The sequence below is a fragment of the Tamandua tetradactyla genome, chromosome 2 (assembly GCF_023851605.1).
Source record: "Tamandua tetradactyla isolate mTamTet1 chromosome 2, mTamTet1.pri, whole genome shotgun sequence".
NCBI lineage: Eukaryota > Metazoa > Chordata > Mammalia > Pilosa > Myrmecophagidae > Tamandua > Tamandua tetradactyla.
The window spans coordinates 18,560,390-18,579,019 of NC_135328.1; the positions used below are offsets into that span (position 1 = coordinate 18,560,390).

Genomic DNA, 18,630 nt, shown 5'->3' on the forward strand with positions numbered 1-18,630 from the left:
AACGATCACTTCATAGAAAAAAGTGTTGAAGGAATGAATAAGGGGCAGCAGACATGGAGAAGAGCATATGAATTTGAGTGATTAGGAGATGGAATCAATCAGGCTTGGAGTCTGACTAAACGTGGATTGAGAAAAAGAAAGAAGGAGGAGTCAGGGTGACTCTCCAATTTATGACTTGAATAAATGTATGGATGGTGATGCCATTTTCAGAAAAGGAAATACTGTAAAAGGAGGTGACAGGAGGTAGAGGAAGGGAATAGTATGATTCGTATTGGAAAATATTGAGTATGGGGTGTCTAAGTACATCTAGGGGAGATGTTGAATATTGAATTAGAAGTAAGAGTCTGAAGCACAAGAGAAAGTTCAGGATGAAGTTATAGATCTAAGAACAGATGGTGGTTGAAATCATTAGAAAAGTTCAGTAGAAGACAGAGCCCAAAGCTCAGGAAAGGGATTTATGCAAGATATAAAGATTTCAATATGTAAAGGACAGTTGAACCCCTGGGAGTGCATGAGATGCTCCAGCATATGTAGTGGGAAGAAAGTACAAAGTTGATTGAACTCTGATAACACCAACGTTTGAAGTCTGCACATGAAAAGAACTGACAAAAGATACTGGAGATGAAACTGTGAAGAGCTAGTAGAATGACTCAAAAGAAAAGAAGCCTAGGGAAGAAAGAAATTCAAGAATAAAAGGCATAACTAGGCATGCCATGCCAAATGCTGCATAGGCATCAAATGAGCTTAGGACTGAAAAGTGTTCAATGAATTTTTCGATTAGGAGGTCATTGATGACTTAAAATGACACCAATTTGAGAAGAGTGGAGAGAGCAAAAGCAGTTAACTTCTGGGTAGTTTTGCAGTGTAGTAAAGTAGAAAGGTTGGGTGGTAACTAAAAGTAATAAAAACATCAAGGGGAGGCTTTATTTTTTGTGTTGTTTTTGTTTTATTTATGTTATTGTTTAAAATGGATCAAATCTGCTCAGAAGCGGTGAAGACTGAGAGTGTCGAGATTCAGGTAAGAAGGAAAAATGTTGAATGGAGCAGGATTCTCCAGAAAGGCAAATTAGTTAAGAGCTGAGAGTAAAGTCTCTTTCAGCTCACTCTTGCTTTCTTCAAGTATTGATTTCTTATTCTCCCTACTCATCACAGCTGCCTAGTTTTTGAGCAATAGGTTTTTTTTCTAACATCCAAGTGGTCTATTGTCTATGGCTATTGTGTTAGTTAGATTCAATTGTCAACTTGGCCAGGTGAGCATACCTAGTCTTGCTGCTGCAGTTTGCAAATACCAGATATGTTGGAACAGTTTTTTGGATGGCTAAGGGGAAGATTTTGGAGGAACCATGAAGAAAATGATGGAGAAGTTCTGGAGTGCTTGAAGGGACTGTTGGTGTAAATGGAACTACTACCAGTATTGACAAAGGAGGACACAAAAGGGAGAGATTGGAGTTTGCAGAGTGAGAACCATGGAAGCTCGGGTCTGAAGCCAAGAAACCTCAGCCAAGAGAGTGGACCCACCCATATACATGGAGAGGGTGAGTTTACCCTGAAGGGTGAGGATGAGTCTCCCCTCTCATTGCAGTGGAAGAGTTGTGCAGCCTCAGGCCTTCGAAAAGGTGTAGCACGCTCCTTGGGGGACTGGGAGAACCTGGCTGCCACCACATGGAGGGGTTGAGTGTGTGCCCCAGAAATGGCAGAGAGCCCAGGGTGGCTCTGATGCCTGGAGAGAGTAGAGCGGAGAGGTGGTCTCCTCGATGTTCCCCGAGGTTGATTTGGAAAGAGGCAGGCCACTGCATAGGCCCTTGGAAGGGGTGGGACTACCACTTTCCAAAGCGGAAGGATAAATGACTTTCAGACTTTGAAATCCCACGGCACTTACCTTGCAGGTTTTACATCTGTGTTTCTTCCAATTTCTCCCTATGGAAATGAAAATCTGTATCCTGTGAATATCCTCCTTTGCATCTTGGCACCAGACAACTTGTTCTGAGATTCACAGGTCCACAGCAAGAAGAGAATTTTTTGCACCTGTTTAAGGTGATGCTTGAAGTTGCCAAGCTGACAAGGGGTGGACATGTGTTAGATTCAGTTGTCAACTTGGTCAGGTGAGCATGCCTAGTCTTGTTGCTGCGGACATAAGCCAATGGTACGTAAACTTCATCTGTTGCTAATTACATCTGCAGTCGGCTAGGAGGCATGTCTGCTGCAATGAGTGATGTTTGACTTAATTGGCTGGTGCTTAAATGAGACAGTACAACGTAGTCCAGCTAAGCAGCTTGGCATTCCTCATCTCAGCACTTGCAGCTCAGCCCAAGCCTTTGGAGATACAGAAAGAAGTCATCCCGGGGAAAGTTGTTGGAACCCAGGGGCCTGGAGAGAAGACCAGCAGAGTCCATCCTGTGCCTTCCACGTAAGAAAGAGCCTGATTGGAAAGTTAGCTGCCTTTCCTCTGAAGAAATAATAAAATAAATCCCCTTTTATTAAAGGCCAATCCATCTCTGGTGTTTTGCATTCCAGCAGCTAGCAAATTAGAACAGCTATGAAATGTCTTCAGGTTAAATTCAGTCTTTCATTCCAGATTGTTGAGATCTTCCTGAATTCTGATTCTGTCACTCAATATATATGCTAGTTCCCAAAGATAATTTCATTCACAGATTTGGTAAGACTGACTTCCAACTTATCAGTGTAGGGCTGAGAAATGCACAGACCTGGATTTCTCCATTAATATTACTATTGAACCATTGATAAATTCAGTTTGGATTTATCCAGTTATCAACACATCTATCAACCAATCTACATTTGTATCTTGTCCACCATGTTCTCCAGGACAACTTTGGCGAAATGTCTAATAAAGTCTAAATATAGTACAATTTAGAATATAAACGTAACGAATTTCCCAGTTATGCCAATCCAGTAATTCCATCAAGGAATGAAACAACATCAGTATGACCTGATCTGAACTGACCTGTGCTTAGTGAGTCCATCCTGGGCCAGAGTGACCAGTGCTTCTTCCTCTTCTGAGAGTTAATAAGGTTGCCCTATAACTGTATTATTGTGAAATTCAATCATCTGGAACACTTTTAAATGGATATATTCCCCTTTTTGAGAAATGGAAATATATTTGCTCATTTCCAAACATCCTGCTTCTTTTTTATATTCCTTAAAAGTTACATTTTCAAATTTTATCAGTGCTCTGGGTTGTGATTTCTCCTGGACAATATATTTAACCTCATTTAGAGAAGGTCAGACCTTTCTTTGATTACTCCATACATTTGGAACCAATGTAATCTTTTTAAATCTAAAGATCATACTTGTTGGAAAGGAAGATAGACAGCAAATAAATATTTAAGAACTCTGCTTTCTCAGGGTCTTCCATCAATATCATATCACTATTCTATTCTTGTGTCAAATTTAACTGTAGAAATTTTGTTAGCCATCAATTACTTGGAGTTTTAGATGTCCCTGAGCACACTTTGAAAGAGAGAGCTACTGTCTTGGTTAGTGTTTAGGCTTGCTAAATCTTCTAGAATGCAATATACCAGAAATGAATTGGCTTTTATAAAGGGGATTTATTGTTACAAGTTTACATTGGCTGTAATGCCAATGTCTAATCTAAGACATCCAGAGAAAGATACCTTGACTCTGAAGAAAGGCTGATGGCATCTGGGGCTTCTTTCACATGGGAAGGGACATGGTGAAGTCTGCTGGCCCTTCTCTCCCAGCTTCTGGTTTCAAACTAGCTCTCTCAGCTTCTGCGGGTCTTTCTGGCTCCTCCTGGGACATTTTTGTCTGCAATTCCAAGCGTCTTTGTCTGAGCTCTCTCCAAAAATGTTTCTTAAAGGACTACAGTAAGATTATTAAGACCTACCTTGAATAGACAGGGTCACATCTCCATGGAACCCACTTAATCAAAAGATCTCACCCATAATGAGTCTGTGCTCACAAGATTGAATTAGAAGAACATGGCTTTTCTGGGGTACATAACAGTTTCAACCCAGCACAATTGAATATCTTTCCTTTTATCTTTTATACACCCAATTTCCAAATTTGACCTCATCACAGAATTCCTATCCGGTCTAAAATGTTTATTTCAGTGGTTTCCCTCTTCTTTCTCATTAGCATGACTTGCATTCGTACAAGGAGAACTTCATTTTTGAGAACTTTCTATCTGTCCAGAACCATTTTAGGTTCTCTTGCCTTGGACCCATGTCTGCTTATTCTTGGGATCTTTTTAATCCTGCTTTCATGAAGTCCGGGATCCATGTCTGGCTAATCTCAACCTTTCCTTCTTAGATCTACTTAATGCCTAGATCACAAGGCAGCTTTTTCCTAGTACATCCGCTTCACTTACCAGTAACTGCACTACCAGCTATGTGATCTTGGGCAATATATTTTTGACTGATTTTTAAAGATGATTATAATTTATTGATATGATAGGTTATCTATTAAATCATTCGATGCCTCATTTTTATGAGAATATTAAAATTATCTGCAAATTTGATAAATGTTGAATCTGAATTGTGGAGCAAATGGAGAATGAAAGATGTGCACCATAATATATTCACAGAATTATATCTCTAGACTACCAATGTGACTTAAGATAATCACCATAAAAAGATTACAACTGATGAAGTAATTGGAAATAATTTCTTCCCTATATTTGCATACAATGAAATATGCTTTTGATGTAGTGAAAACCATACTGAAGGTAGCATAAAACCAAAAAGTTGTAGTCATCAAAAGATGCTACAAAGAAAATAAAAAGATAAGTCAATACCTGGAAAATTAAGTTGCCACCTGGGTATCTGATAAAAAAGATTAATGTTCAAAATTTATTAAAAACTACTTCAAGTCGATTAAAATAGAAAAATGCAAAAAGGCATGAATAGATATTTCATAAAGAGGAAACACGAGTGTGAATGAATATATGAAAAGATGCTCAACCTCATTAGTTATCAGGGAACTGGGAGTTAAGACTATTGGCAGATGCAATCAGAAGAAGGGAGATGGGATAGTGGCCAATGTAGGAACCCCTTCCTCACCCTGACAAAGCCGTGGCACCACCTAAAGCAAAGATAAAAGAACTTGGAAAAAACTACTAATTGTCCCTAATTAGGAGCTCAAGGAGAGGCTGTGGGGCGAATGGAGCAAACTGGTTGGCTCTCTATTCACCGATACAAACCACCATAATAATGGCACATTTATAGCACTTACTATAGATCAGAAATGATTCTAAACTCTTCAAACATTAGTAATTTATTAAATCTTCACAAGAGCCCTCTGTGGTAGGTACTACTATTTGCCATTTTATAAATGAAGGAACTGAAGTATAGTTTATAGAACTCTCTCCAAGTTACACAGTGAATGACAGTCAGGATTTGAACCTGAGCTCTCATCCTCCAGAGTCTGATCCATTAGTCACTGAACTATGCTGTCCCTCAAAAGCAGAAGTAGTTATGTCTAATATCTATTGCCCATAAGATAGATCACACCCAGCCCAAAACTCAGTAGCTTATGACAACAAGCATGAGTTTGCAGGTTGGCTGTTTAGGTCATGCTGGGTAGTTGTCCTGGTCTTGGCTGAGCTTACTGATGGGTGTGAGAGTTGAGCAGCCATTGGCCAGGGCTCTTACAGATATGGGTAGCTTACTATCACCTGGCATGACTTGGCTCTCCTCCTTTAACTTGTCATTTCCCTCCATCAGGCTTAGACAGGCATGCTCTCTTGGCAAAGACAAAGGTGCAAGAATAAGAGGGAACATACAAGAGCTTTCTAAGCCTCTGCTTACAATCATATCTGCACACATTCCCTAGGCCAAAGTAAGTGATACGTCCAGCTCAGATTCCAGGAGTGGGGAAATAGACTCTTCCTCTTTAGTGAAAAGAAGCACAAGGTGAAAAGCATAGATGCAAGGAGGTGAGGTGAATAGGCAGCTTCCAGAAGGAGGGAGGGTTCAATAAGACATCTGGAGCTAGAGCTAAACTCAGACAACTGGATTCAGAAGTCTGGACTTCATAGAAAATTCTCCAACAAGAGAAAGTAAAAGCACAGAAAGTAAGCAACTCAAAGGCAACTCCATCCCCTCCCCCTCTCCCTTGCAGTTGTCTACACGACCTAAATGGTAATAGAAACTTACCTCAACCAGTCCTTCACCTTTCCCAACTGACAGGAGAATTGTTTCAGCCACCATAAGGAAAGGAAGCAAATCAAAATATATTTATATTGAAAAGTGTTTTTAGTTTCAAGTGGGGTTGAGATTGATTCCATGGCAATTTGCAGAGCGCTCCTTGTAATTAACAGTTGTCTTGAGTCACTTGTGGGAGCATGGGTTGTAAGTGTGATGGTCTGTGTTTGTACCCATCTGGCTTACTGTGTCTGGATCTCACAATTCCCCTACTCTGGCTTCTTTCCATTTGCTGAACAAGCACTCATGGAGCACCTGCTATGTGCCAGGCTCTTGGAACACTAATGAGTAATAGCTGCACCATGTTTCCAGTCCCTGGGGATCTCTTAGTCTGGTACTCTGAGTTTTCACTGTCCCCATGTAGGAGGATGTGTCTTCCAGGCTCACAGTGCTCTTTGGAATATCTGTAGGAATTAAAGTGACCTGATTATCCCTGTCTGTCTCCTACCACATCTCTGTCTCTGAACATGCTAGATGACCATAAGCTTTTCTTAAATATATCTAGCTAATGTCATTTAACCTGATGACAAGTAAGTAGAGCCCCCATCTGCCTTCGTAGGAAATAAAGGGCCATGTGCCTAGGAAGAGGTTGAACTAAGCCTGTGGTTAGCTGAAATGGCAATATGGACAGTTTTTAGACTCTACTTTGGGTGGAGATGATGATGCCAGGTCCAGGGTGTCAGCCAATGGAGCTCAGACCAGCACCCAGCTGCACACTCTGTAACAGTTCTGATATAATGTCTGGAAAATATAAAGACACCACTGAATGATCTTTCACCTATTGGATCCCCATCCTTCAGGTCAGGTGACCATTGCAAGAGATCAAAAGTAGAAATGGCCATCAAAAATGAAAATGTACCCTGTAACGAAAATTTACTAACTACTTAGGAATAAAACTTCCTGAATCTTTTTAGTTCCATCTGCCTGACCTAAGTCAAATCTCTAAATATGTCTTCTAAAGTAATTTCACATTTCATCGAATAAATTTTCATTGACAAGGTATGCTCAGCCATAGGCACCCTAGTATAATGGCAGAGTATTTTGAGTGCCAAATGATACAGATTATGCATTGTGCTATGTTCAGAAAGTTTTAAAGTGGAACAACCATTTTCAAAAGGAAGAAAAATCAATCCAGGAGGATAAAAGAGAGAAAAGGCGGCTTAGATGACTTTGCAGAACCTCTAGTCAAGCACAAACACAGACACAGAATGACAGTTTTTCATAAGAATCAGGAGATTACGAACTTGGAGAGCCTTTTCCCTATCATGTGTATTAGAATAATTTTTCCTCTAATTCAAATCCCTAAGCAGCTTAATGCCTTGTTCTTATCCTGTTTCATAACAACATAGATCTGTTCAGTGTCTACTTCCCTAAATGAGACTATTCAAAATGGCACTGAGCTCTGTGCTATTTCTTCACGCCTGTCCCGGGCCAAGACTCAAATTGAGATGTGGTCTTGAGGTTATTAGGGAGGTATAATGACATCCCGTCAGTGAAATACATTTAGGGGCCATTTCACCTAAGGTTAGAGAGAAAATAATCTCTGCTCCCGTCGGTGCTCTAAATTTAGTAGAATTACTGTGCTGCACAGATTCCCATGCCAAACTCCATGATATGCCAACACTATGGGCTGAGAGAGATTTAGGGGCTGACCCATAGCAAGAAGCCAACCATTTTCACTGAGGCCATTCTTGCCTCCTCCAAAATTAACATCAACCAGTGGTGAGAGGAGGGCAGGTAAGAGCCCGTGCTTCATGTCCTCCAGCATACCTTGCTTCTGGAGGGGACGTTTTATGGTCTTGTCTCAGAGTTGTGGTTGTATTTTTGTCTCAGGAACTTGGAGTACTTTGAAGAAGCACACGAATCATTGAAGCATGCGTGGCATGTGAAGCCCCATGGCATTCTATCCCGTTTTTGGACCCACATAATGTGTCTAAAATGGTGGTACCACTTGTGCTGTCAGGGGTAGCACTGTTCTCCTCAATTGGGAATGATTGTCTGGAGGACCATGTAGAAAACACTTGGAAGACCTACTGGGCCCAACAAGAATGAGGTCCAAGGTTTAATGCTGTGGTCTGTCCTAATTATGGATGGTGTGTTTTTGTTTGTCATTTCTAGTCTAGTTGACTCGGAACCCTTTTTTTTTTTGCACACATTTTCTTATTTCTTTAAAAATGCAGAAGAAAAGGAAAGCTGGTTGGGTGGAGGGCTGAGTTTAAATCAGCCACATTTTGAATCAGTAAAGGGGTTGGTCTAACATTTGCATCACTCTCTGATAGTTCCTAGATGCTTGTTATAAAAGGGCACATGCATTCCTGAGGCACAGGTTTCCAACAAAAGGGTGCTTGGAGAAATGGGCAGGGGGTCCCTTCTGCTCTGGACCCAGAGGAGAATATGTTTCTCCTGGAACTCTAAAGAGCAAGAAGAGGTTTGTTTCTTTGTTTCATCAGAAAAACTGATTTTTAATTTCAGCTTTACAGAAGTCATGTTCCTTTTTTATTAGACAAGTAATACATTCACGGAACAATCCTGCAGAAGATACAGAGTTCCCTTATATCTCCCCATTATTAACATCTTGCCTTAGTATGGTGCATTTATTATAACTGATGAAAGACTATTAGTATAATTGTACTCTTAACTATCGTCAGTGGTTTAGGGTAGGATGCTCCATTTGTGTTGTATAGTACCATGTTGTTTAATTTTTATTCTAGTGACACACAAGCTAAAAATTTCCCCTTTTAACCACATCCAAATATATGCTTCAGGGATGTTAAGTATACTTACAAAGTTATGCAATCATCATCTCTTCTTACATGTGAGACAATAGATACAGCTATAGTTGGGGTCTTGGGTTCTCTGGAGTTGACTGCTTTCTTTACTCTTTTACCTGGAACACAGTAGGCATTTGATAAATATTTGTTGTGATGATGGTTGAATCCACACTGCCTAGAGATGCCACAATTTCGTAAACATATTTCACTGTAAAATATTTTTAATTGGTCATGTTCTTAGATTAGCCTGCAAAGGCTTATTTTTTCTTTTTAGTCACAACACAACACAGAAGAGCTCTCCCTTCCTGCCACTCAACACAGCCCCATGCATCTGCCTCAAAGAATGTCAAGACTAATTCAGTCATGTCTTCTATCCCTGCTTCTATCCCTCTCTCACCTGTGGTTTCTCAGGTCCATGGAGCATCTCTGTGGATCTTTAATCTGATCCCATCTCCCACTCAATTCCTTTTAATTGCTGCCCTGTGACCTCCAAGCCTCACCTGTTTGTCATCAGCAAAGTCCCTTACCTTTTCAACCTCTTCTGAACTGTTCCTGTCTCTTCAGATTCTGAACTTGGCTCTCCTTAATTATATTGCTCCCCTTTAACCCTCCAAACTCCTTGTGCTACTGGACTTGGAGGCAAGGTAGGTTTTCTCCTTGCTGCTCATTTCCTTCCCAAACTATTGCCCCTCTCTCCTTCCTCAAATCACTCAGTTTGGAAACCCATGCCATGGTCAACACCACCTGCTCTGCCTCCTTGGTACTGGACTCCCTCACACATTTGTTGGAGATTCTAGCTCTCGGTTCACTGATTTCCTCTCCCTCTCTACTCCTGGTATCACCTTCTTTGGTGTCCTTTGGTGATTCCTCCCACCTCTATGTTCACTCACTCATGAGGTGATCACAGATTGACGCCTCCCAAAAGCTCCAACCTAGCCCTTTCTCCAATTCCTACACTTGTGACCACCTCCTTGATATTTCATTTCATTTGGATGTCAAATAGCCATCTCAGAATTATATGTCAGAAATTAAACTTTGTACTTCCCCCAGCCTGCAAATTTGCTCCTTCTACAATCTCCCCACTTGGACAGAGACTGTTTTGTGCACTGCTATTTCCCTAATGCCTGGCATAGGTGCTCCATAAAAACTGAATGAAGGAATTATTTTACATTTGCTCAATAACCACTGGGAACTAAACCGTTACAAAATTCGATATTGTACTTCTACTCTGTTGTTGAGAGAGGCTAAACAGGATTTTGTGGGCTTGCTCTGCAAGTATGATGGCATAGTAATGTTAGAGGAATTCTGAATAGGTGGTAGGTGACCTGTAAACTGTAAACCTTTGTACAAATCTGATTTCTCTTCCAGGGTCACCCTCCTCAGTGACAGCTCTGATCATGCTGCTTTCATGTTCACAATCTTTCAATAATTTTCTTTTGAGTAGATAATAAAATAGAACTTCCGCAGCCTGGCTCACCAAGCTCTCCTCCTCAGAGTTTTCTGCCTGGTTCTCTGCCTTTACCCTAAGATAGGGTCCTTGAAATACCTTAACAGTGATGCTGCTTCTTGAAACCACCTGTGTCAGTCAGGATACCTGGGGTGAAAGTGACAGAAAGGAGAATAGCTTAGCAAAGAAGGGGATGTACTGGCTCATGGAACTGTAAAAACTTCTATGTACTAACATGGAAAGATGATCACAAATGTTGTTAAGGGAAAAAGCAAGCTGTGCAACAGAATGTCCAGTGTGGTTCTATTTTAGATATTTTTAAATCTGCCTCTGGTTGTACATGTTGCTATGCTTTATAGGGAAAAAAATCTGGAAGAATAAATGCAAGCCAAATGTTAATAATGATTCATCTCTAGGAGTAAACTTCTAATTGTGAATTTTCCAATTTATACCATTATGTATTAGAATATTTTGTAACTTTAAAAAAAATCCAAATTTATGCTGGGTTCTTTGTATCACTCTGGGGAATGAATGTAGGGCTATTGTGCACTGTCCAATATGTAGCCATTTAGTGCATTTAAATTTACATTTCCATAAGCTAACATATATTTTGAATTCAAATATATTCAAGTTATTTAAATTTAAACCATTTAAAATTATATGAAATTAAAAATTCCATCCCTCAGTGGTTTTAGCCATATTTCAAAGGCCACATGTATTGATAGCACACATGTAGGATATTTCTATTAATGCAAAATATTCTACTGAACAGGACTGGTAGAGGGAAACAAAAACGCAGCATTATTCTCACAGTGCAAAGCATCTGGAGGGCTGGAGGAACCTAGGTGCTCTCCTGATTGCTTTCACTGGGACAGGTGCTCTCCTGATTACTTTCACTGGAACAGGTGTCCTCCTGATTGCTTTCACTGGGAGAGGTGGTGTTGTTGAGCTGCTGTCAGAGGCAGGCAGTATAGGCTGAGCACCTGTGATCTGAGTGTGAAAGGTTTCAGAGTCTGTGTTCCTTAATGCAGGATCTAATCCATTTGGGAGAGGCAGTATCTTAGAGGCAACCTACTAATCAACTGTAAGGAAAATTCCTAAGCAGTAATTTTTAAAGGAAAAAAAGAACATTTAAATCTTTTGCACTGTTGAGATTTACCTGCTTCAATTAGAAAAGATAGAACTAACTGGCTGATTTGGAGAGAACGTTGTTTCCATTTTTCCTCATTTGCCTAATTCCCAAGTAACTTAGCAGTGCATCTGGAGAAAGAAAATCGTGTTCCTCTCTGGTAGGGAAACTAAAGTGCTATCTTAAGTATTTCTTTTAAAAAAGTGTTTTAAAGCAACCATAGGAATCTCTACCTTGCTTCCTCAGTTTGATGTTTCATTTGGAATCTTTTAGCATTTACTCCAGGACACACAGAAAATCAGTGTTAGTTTTATATTTTCATTATAATTTAGAGTAATTAAATCATTTGAGTGCCTCTTTTCCCTAAACATATAAATTAAAAGCTCATGCTGAGAAAAGGCTGCTATTGTAAATAACAGAAAGGAACTTTTGATATTTTTTAAGAGCTAACGATGTGATTTTAATACTAAAACAGCAACCCATTATATCCCTAATGTGCTTTTAGAACTATGAGGTGGTCTGTTCATGAAAACGTCCCTTTACTTTTTAAAAATCTTTTGAATTTTTATTATAAAAGATATATATATACCTTCAAAACATTCAGACATTAAATGAATATAACAACAAATGTGAAAGTTCATATAATCCCATACCTCTTTGTACATAATATACAAAAGTTTGGTGTATTTTCCTCAGATCATAATTACTTTGATACATTAATAATTAATAAATACATTAATATACATTAATAAATGGGGGAACTCTTTCCCATTTCATGTTGTAGATTATTATACAAGAGTCATAGCAGTCAGTTATCTTGAAGTTTTTATTTTCATTCTATAAAAGATTGAGAATGCATTAACATGCAGCATGACACACATTTTCCCTTCATCTGTTTCTCTTTTGACAAGTCATGTTTATTACAACCACAAATTTGAGAAGGACGGCACTTTGGGGTAATTATCAAATGCAGTATTCTGTTCAACACAGATACCCCTAAGTCTGTAGAATAGTATATATTCATTCATTCATTTGCTCTTATTTACATTTGATCTTTAGGTCTGCCAAGTTGAAAGAATCACACTTTCCTGTACATGGCACAGCATTTCATTATTTGTCCTGCCACCACCTCTATCTGACTCTGATGTATTTATTGTATGTTCTTAAATGTGTGTTTATCCTGAAATGTATATCATGATTTTGGTACGTGTTTTTAGTGTAGAGACATTGCATTGTACTATAGGTCTTTCTCTATTCCTTTCCTGCTTTTCACTCAATGCTTTTAAGCGTTATATGATTCAAAGTAAAGAATCGGGACCAGAATACCTGGATTCAAGTGCTGTCTCTTCCACTTCCTTGCTGTGTGACCTTAAGCTAATTACTTAACTCTCTGATCCTTGTGTTCCTTACCTATAGCATAGAATTAATAACAATTTTATGAAATTATTACTATAATCTACTTCATGGAGTCACAAGGATTAAATGAGGTAATATATATAAAGCACTTAGAAAAGGATTTGATATAACATTAGCCACCTAAGTAAGAGTTTAGTATTATTATTTTATGTCAATCTAATTCATTACCTCTAATTGTTTACTAGTCCATCATATGGAACACCTCATTTTACTTATTCATTCCCTCATGTTGCCTCTCCCTCTTTTTTTTTTTTCACCAAAAGCAACACTTCACTGACATCCTTATGTATTTCCTTGCCCAGGCCTGTGCAGGAAATCTCTGGGATTCACACTCCCATGTGAGATTACTGTGTTACAGTACACAGGCATACACTTCCTTTCTCCAGGTATTGCAGATTGCTTTCCCAAAAATCTGCAATTTAAACTCTCTTGGTATAATATTTCTATTTTCCTATATCCTCATCAACACTTGATATTATCCAACTTTCAAATTTTTGCCAGTTTGATAGACATAAAATAATACATCACTATTGTTTTGAGTTGCATTTATCTATTAGTAAGTCCATGTACTAATGTTAGTCATTTGGAATTGGGCTGGTAAATGTTTTACCCCTGTCTCTCTGGGGCTTGCCAATTTCCATGGCATAAATACTACACCGTGGTCAATTTCATGCTGCCAACTGTTCAGCAACCAGCTCACAAAAACTGAAAATTCAACAATTGGTTCTCACAGGATGGTACAAGCCAGTTCTAGCACACCATTGGATTGCCCCGACTGTAAATCCTGTTCATAAATTTTGCCCATGTTTCTATTCACTTTCCTATCTTCCCCTTACTGGTTTACAGAAATTTCTCATATATACTAGATGTTAATTATGTCTACATTTTAAATATTGCAAACAATTTCTCCTATTCTGTCACCCTTCTGTTAACTTTGTTGAAGAGTTGTTGTATTTTTTGTTTTTAATTTTACTGACAGAATGTCTTGAATTTGGATAGAATCAAATCTTTACACTTTTTCACTTTGTGCCTTTTGCTTGTTGGGTCTCATTTCAGAAATGCCTCCAACCCCAAATGTATTTATCACTCTTTATTGTTCATCCACCACCAGGGGCCATGCTTAGGATTTGGGATTCAAAGATGAATTCCTGGGGAGTTTGCAATTAAGCGGTGAGAGGAAGACATGCAATTAAATAATTGCACTACATTATGCAGTATGCTTATCATTGCTACATTTTCAAATATTTAGAAAGTATTTGAAAAACCTAAAGATTCTCTCCAACATTGTAATTGTATGAATATTTCTAGGTAAGCTTTGAATTGCCTTCAGAGAAAAATATGGCATTTTTTAATACTTCACAATATTGAACTGTAAGAGATGAAAGAGGTGAATTAATAACTCTTTATAATTTCACAAAGTATCCTAACATCCTGGGATTTTTGTCTGGTCTGCTTTGAGAAATTTGTCCAAAGATAATACATCTTGAGATTGTCCTAGAACAGTGGTGGGTTCCAGTCCTGTATTTCATTGCTAAACCGTTCATCTGATCATATGCTTCTCCTGCCCCTCTTCTTAATTTGCTTTCTAGCTTCCTTTCAATGCCCCACACCTCATAATCCTCCCCTGCCCCAAGAATTGTCCAGAATTAGTGTCCTTTCTCCTGGAATTATTATTCCATGTAGATATGTTAAGTTGAAAATAGGATACAGAGGTTTTACTTTATAGAAACTCAGAGTTTGACTTTTGAAAGATTAAGTAGGTGTTTATTTACCTTTTCATTGGATGGTGTGACCACATAAAACCACAGATACAGATTAGAGAAATAATCCTGAGCCTTAAGAGAGGAAGGTGGCACTGACCGTGGTACTGATCCTAACAGTCTGGGATGAGCAAAGAGAATTATTGAAGGGTACAGGAGCTCCAAGCTATACTGGGGTGGCCAACAGGACAAACTACTTCTGCCATGCTGGTGGCTTCACCAGAATTGTTCACAAGTTACCTAGAAATTCAAAAGAGAGCAGATAGTTGGTACTCAGTATCAAATGTTGTTGTAGTCTGTTAACTCTTTAAATGTCCTCTCCTAGACTGGCCTGACAAATGGATGATAGTGTACCAAAGAACCACCTTGAGTTTCCCTATTTCTGCTGTGGGGATGGCACTTCATTGTGGTGCAAGCAAATTGCTCCCATTTTGAAACTGTGAGTAACTGTTCTGGCTCTGTGACCAAGAACTGACAGTATATACAGTTCTTCCTCATTGAGATAAGATTTTGGCAGCATAAAACCTTTATCTCTTTATTTGATGTGTGTATTCAGGCTTTTACTAATACCCACCACACACTCAACTCAGCATTCATATTTTCATTGTCTCTGCATTTTCCTGAATTACGTGAATATCCTGTAAAGTAGGAGAAATGTGTCATAAGAAGAAAGGGGAAGGGGTGGTTCCATGTTTAAATGGGTTTAAAAGACTCTGTACACTAAAATGCACTTCTTGGAATTCCACAGTTCCACTGTGACCTGAGAATCTTTCAGGAGCAAAATCTTTTCAATTAAATTTAACCCAGAATTTCATATACTTTTTGTCACAGATCTCTCTCTCCTTCCTTCTTTACGTCCCTCCTTATTTCTATCCCTCCCTTCCTCTCTTTCTCCATATCTATCCAACTACTCTTTTCAGTAAACTTATTCACATCTTTCTCACCAGAGATCACTTTTATGAAGTTCTGGTTTATATTAAAAACTTGAGTTTTAATCAGTGTAATAAGGCATTCTAAAAGGCTTCAAGTGGTATCTTCCTGGGAAGATGGCAGAGTTGCTATAAGAAATTACAACTATAGAATCTCATTCATCCATTCTATGGATATTTTTTTCAGCACCTCTCACACACCTAGCTAAGGGCTAGGGTTAGAAATTTGAAAGCTCCTTTCTCAAAGGGTCTTGCAGTTTGTTGGAGGGAGAGGCAGGCAAGGCACTGATGGGAGAAGGGCTAGAGTACCATGTTGGGCATTTCCAAGAACTGTAGGGGAACAGACACAAGCCATCACATTGTACTGCACAGATGGCCAAGGAGGAGTTCTGGAGCAGTTTCAGGAACTTTAGTGTTCACCTGAGCCAATGTCCATTCTCTTCCGGGTTCTCCTTTATGATATAACCTAGTATCCTATGATGGAATTCTTTTAGTGATGGAAATTTATTACATTACCCCACCCCAAATAAAGAGAAGTTCAGGATAAAATATACCATGAAGCCCCATATAATGTAATCCCATAACAGCCGACCCATAATGACTAGGAACATTTATTTCGTTGGGCTGAAATCCTACTCCCTTAGATTGAATGGATGAGGATGTCTAAATCCTTAAGTAAAAAACTGTCACAACAGAAATGTGTTAAAACAACAGAAATGTGTTATCTTACAGATTTAGAGGTTAGATGTGTGAGTCCGGGTGTCGGTGGGGCCATGCCTCCTCGACATCTACAGGGTTCCAGGGTTGCTGGGAATCCATGGCATAACTCAATCTTTACCTCCTTCATGTGGCTCTCTCTCTGTGTGTCTGATCCTCCCTTATTATTCAGACACCAGCTGTAGTTAAGGGGGGGGGGGGTTCTTCAAAGATCTTATTCAGGTGAGTACAAATTGTATCAGGGTGTGTGTTAATCTATATGGCTGAAGTCCTTGGGAAATTCAGACATAGATGTCAGAGGAAACAAGAGGCCAATAAAAATCAGAGAAGCAAATACAAGGAGATAGATCACCAAGTGAGCATTGCTGGAATGCTACAGACTTTGGAGCAAGCAAACCCAGCCAGTATCTTGATGCTGGATTTCTAGCCTCCAAAATCTTGAGATAGTACGTTTCTGTTGTTTAAGCCAACCCATTGTGTGGTATTTGTCACAGCAGCCCTGGCAAACTAGTACATACAGCTCTGTAACAAATTACCCCAATTTAGTAACATAAAACTATACTAATTTATTATCTTGCAGATTCCAGAGGTCAGGAGTTTGGGATCTCATCAGGTGGAACTCAAAAGTGTCATCTTGGACTGTGATTTCATCTGAGGCTCAGGGTACTCTTCCAAGCTCACATGTTCTTGGCAGAATTCACTCCCTTGCAGCTGCGGAGCTGAGATCCTTAGCTTCTAGAGGTTGTCCATCATTCCTGGCCAGGTGGCCCTCTCCAAAATATGGCAATAGGCTGCCTCATGGTCATCAGAAGAAGATCTGTGCTGCTTTGAATTTCTCAGACATCTTTAATATGGCTTTCCTGATTAGATCCAACCCACCCAGGATAATTCCCCTTTTTATTAACTCCAAATCAAGGGATTAGGAATCTTAATAACATCAGAAAATTTCCATCACTTGGAGTGACTATCCATCATGTTTACTATCACTCAAGTAGAAGGGATTATATAGAGCATGCACACCAGGGTACAGGAATTTGGGAACCATCTCAAACCCACATACCACAATAAAATGAGGTGTAGGAGGAGTGGGACTGATCGTGGATTCACCTCTCCTAGGCATAATATCACCATCCTTGGGCATAAAGGCAAATTAAGCTGTAGGTCTAAGTAAGTTCATAAACTAAAGGAAATCCCACTAACAAAAGCATCTGTATCTCCTAGACCTATTCTTAGCTCTTTATCCCTTGTATCGGTCTGATTACTAGTATTGACTTACTTGTTCATTATACTTATTTGTATGGTGCTTTACCATCTACAAAAGGTTTCTCACAGTCTTCTCATTTAATTCCATTTCCCAGGTTACCTTAAATCCTTTAGGTTAATTCCTCCTATTTGGGTCAGAGGGTCAGAGAACCTAGTCACATGCCCAAGATCACAGAGCAGTAAGCAGCAGAGCAAAGACAAAAAGTCATACCTTCATCTTCAAACTATGGGTTCTCCCTGATTTTTTAACCCTCCTTACTTATCTAGGTGTCATGGTTAAATGTGGAACGTCCTGACCAAGGACATGTTCAGCTGTCCTTAAAAATGGCCACTTTCCTTTGGTTTTAACCTGAGAGGAATTGGAGCCCAGTTGACATCTTTCTCAGATTCTTAGCTTGCTGAGCAGACCAGGGCCTTGTCAGCCAACTCTGTCCCCACAAGGGCAGGGACCCCTGCATGTAACACACTGGGTAAAGCCTTAAATGTTGTGGAGTTTCTGATTGATCAGTTGGTTTTATATAACCTCTTTTACATGAAATTTTCCAGAAAGATTCTGCTTCTTACTCTCTTATGGGAAGACTGCAAAAGCAAGGAACTCTCTTTCATCAACAAGTACTATAAGCCATAAGCTAACACAGGACTGTTTTAAGTACTTTAATTTTCACATTTCAGTGTGGTCAATATTATACTTTCTATTTTATTTATGAGGAAACTGAGATTCAGAGAGATTTCGTAAATTGCCTGAAGCAACACAAGTGGTAAATGGTGCTTTTTGTATTGCAACTAGGTCTTTACATTCCAAACACTATTATCTTCCATTGCATTGTGGGAAATAGCTCAAATGCCAAATGTCACTGCTGATGCAAACTCTTCCATGTCTCTCATCATATGTCTCTCGAAGTTAATAGCCTTTTTTCAATGCTTTCATCAAATTCATCCATCCATCTTTCCATGTTTTGTTCCTTCCTTCCATGCTTCCATTCATCCATCTATCCATCCATCCATCCATGTATCCA

General features: G+C 39.2%; 1 long non-coding RNA gene across 3 annotated transcripts in view; it reads right to left on the reverse strand.

The window, feature by feature from the left end:
- The window catches only part of LOC143659154 (uncharacterized), a 37,582-nt gene extending 21,527 nt beyond the window's left edge, over positions 1 to 16,055 (reverse strand). For 2 of the 3 annotated variants that reach the window (XR_013163442.1, XR_013163440.1), the window contains exons 1-3: positions 15,944 to 16,055; positions 14,718 to 14,945; positions 8,967 to 9,069 (exon numbers count right to left, since the gene is read on the reverse strand). This is a non-coding gene — a long non-coding RNA (uncharacterized LOC143659154). Of the gene's footprint in view, positions 1 to 8,966; positions 9,070 to 14,717; positions 14,946 to 15,824 lie in introns of all 3 variants that reach the window. The other variant, XR_013163441.1, reaches the window with a different exon arrangement.
- Between the last annotated feature and the right edge of the window lie 2,575 nt (positions 16,056 to 18,630).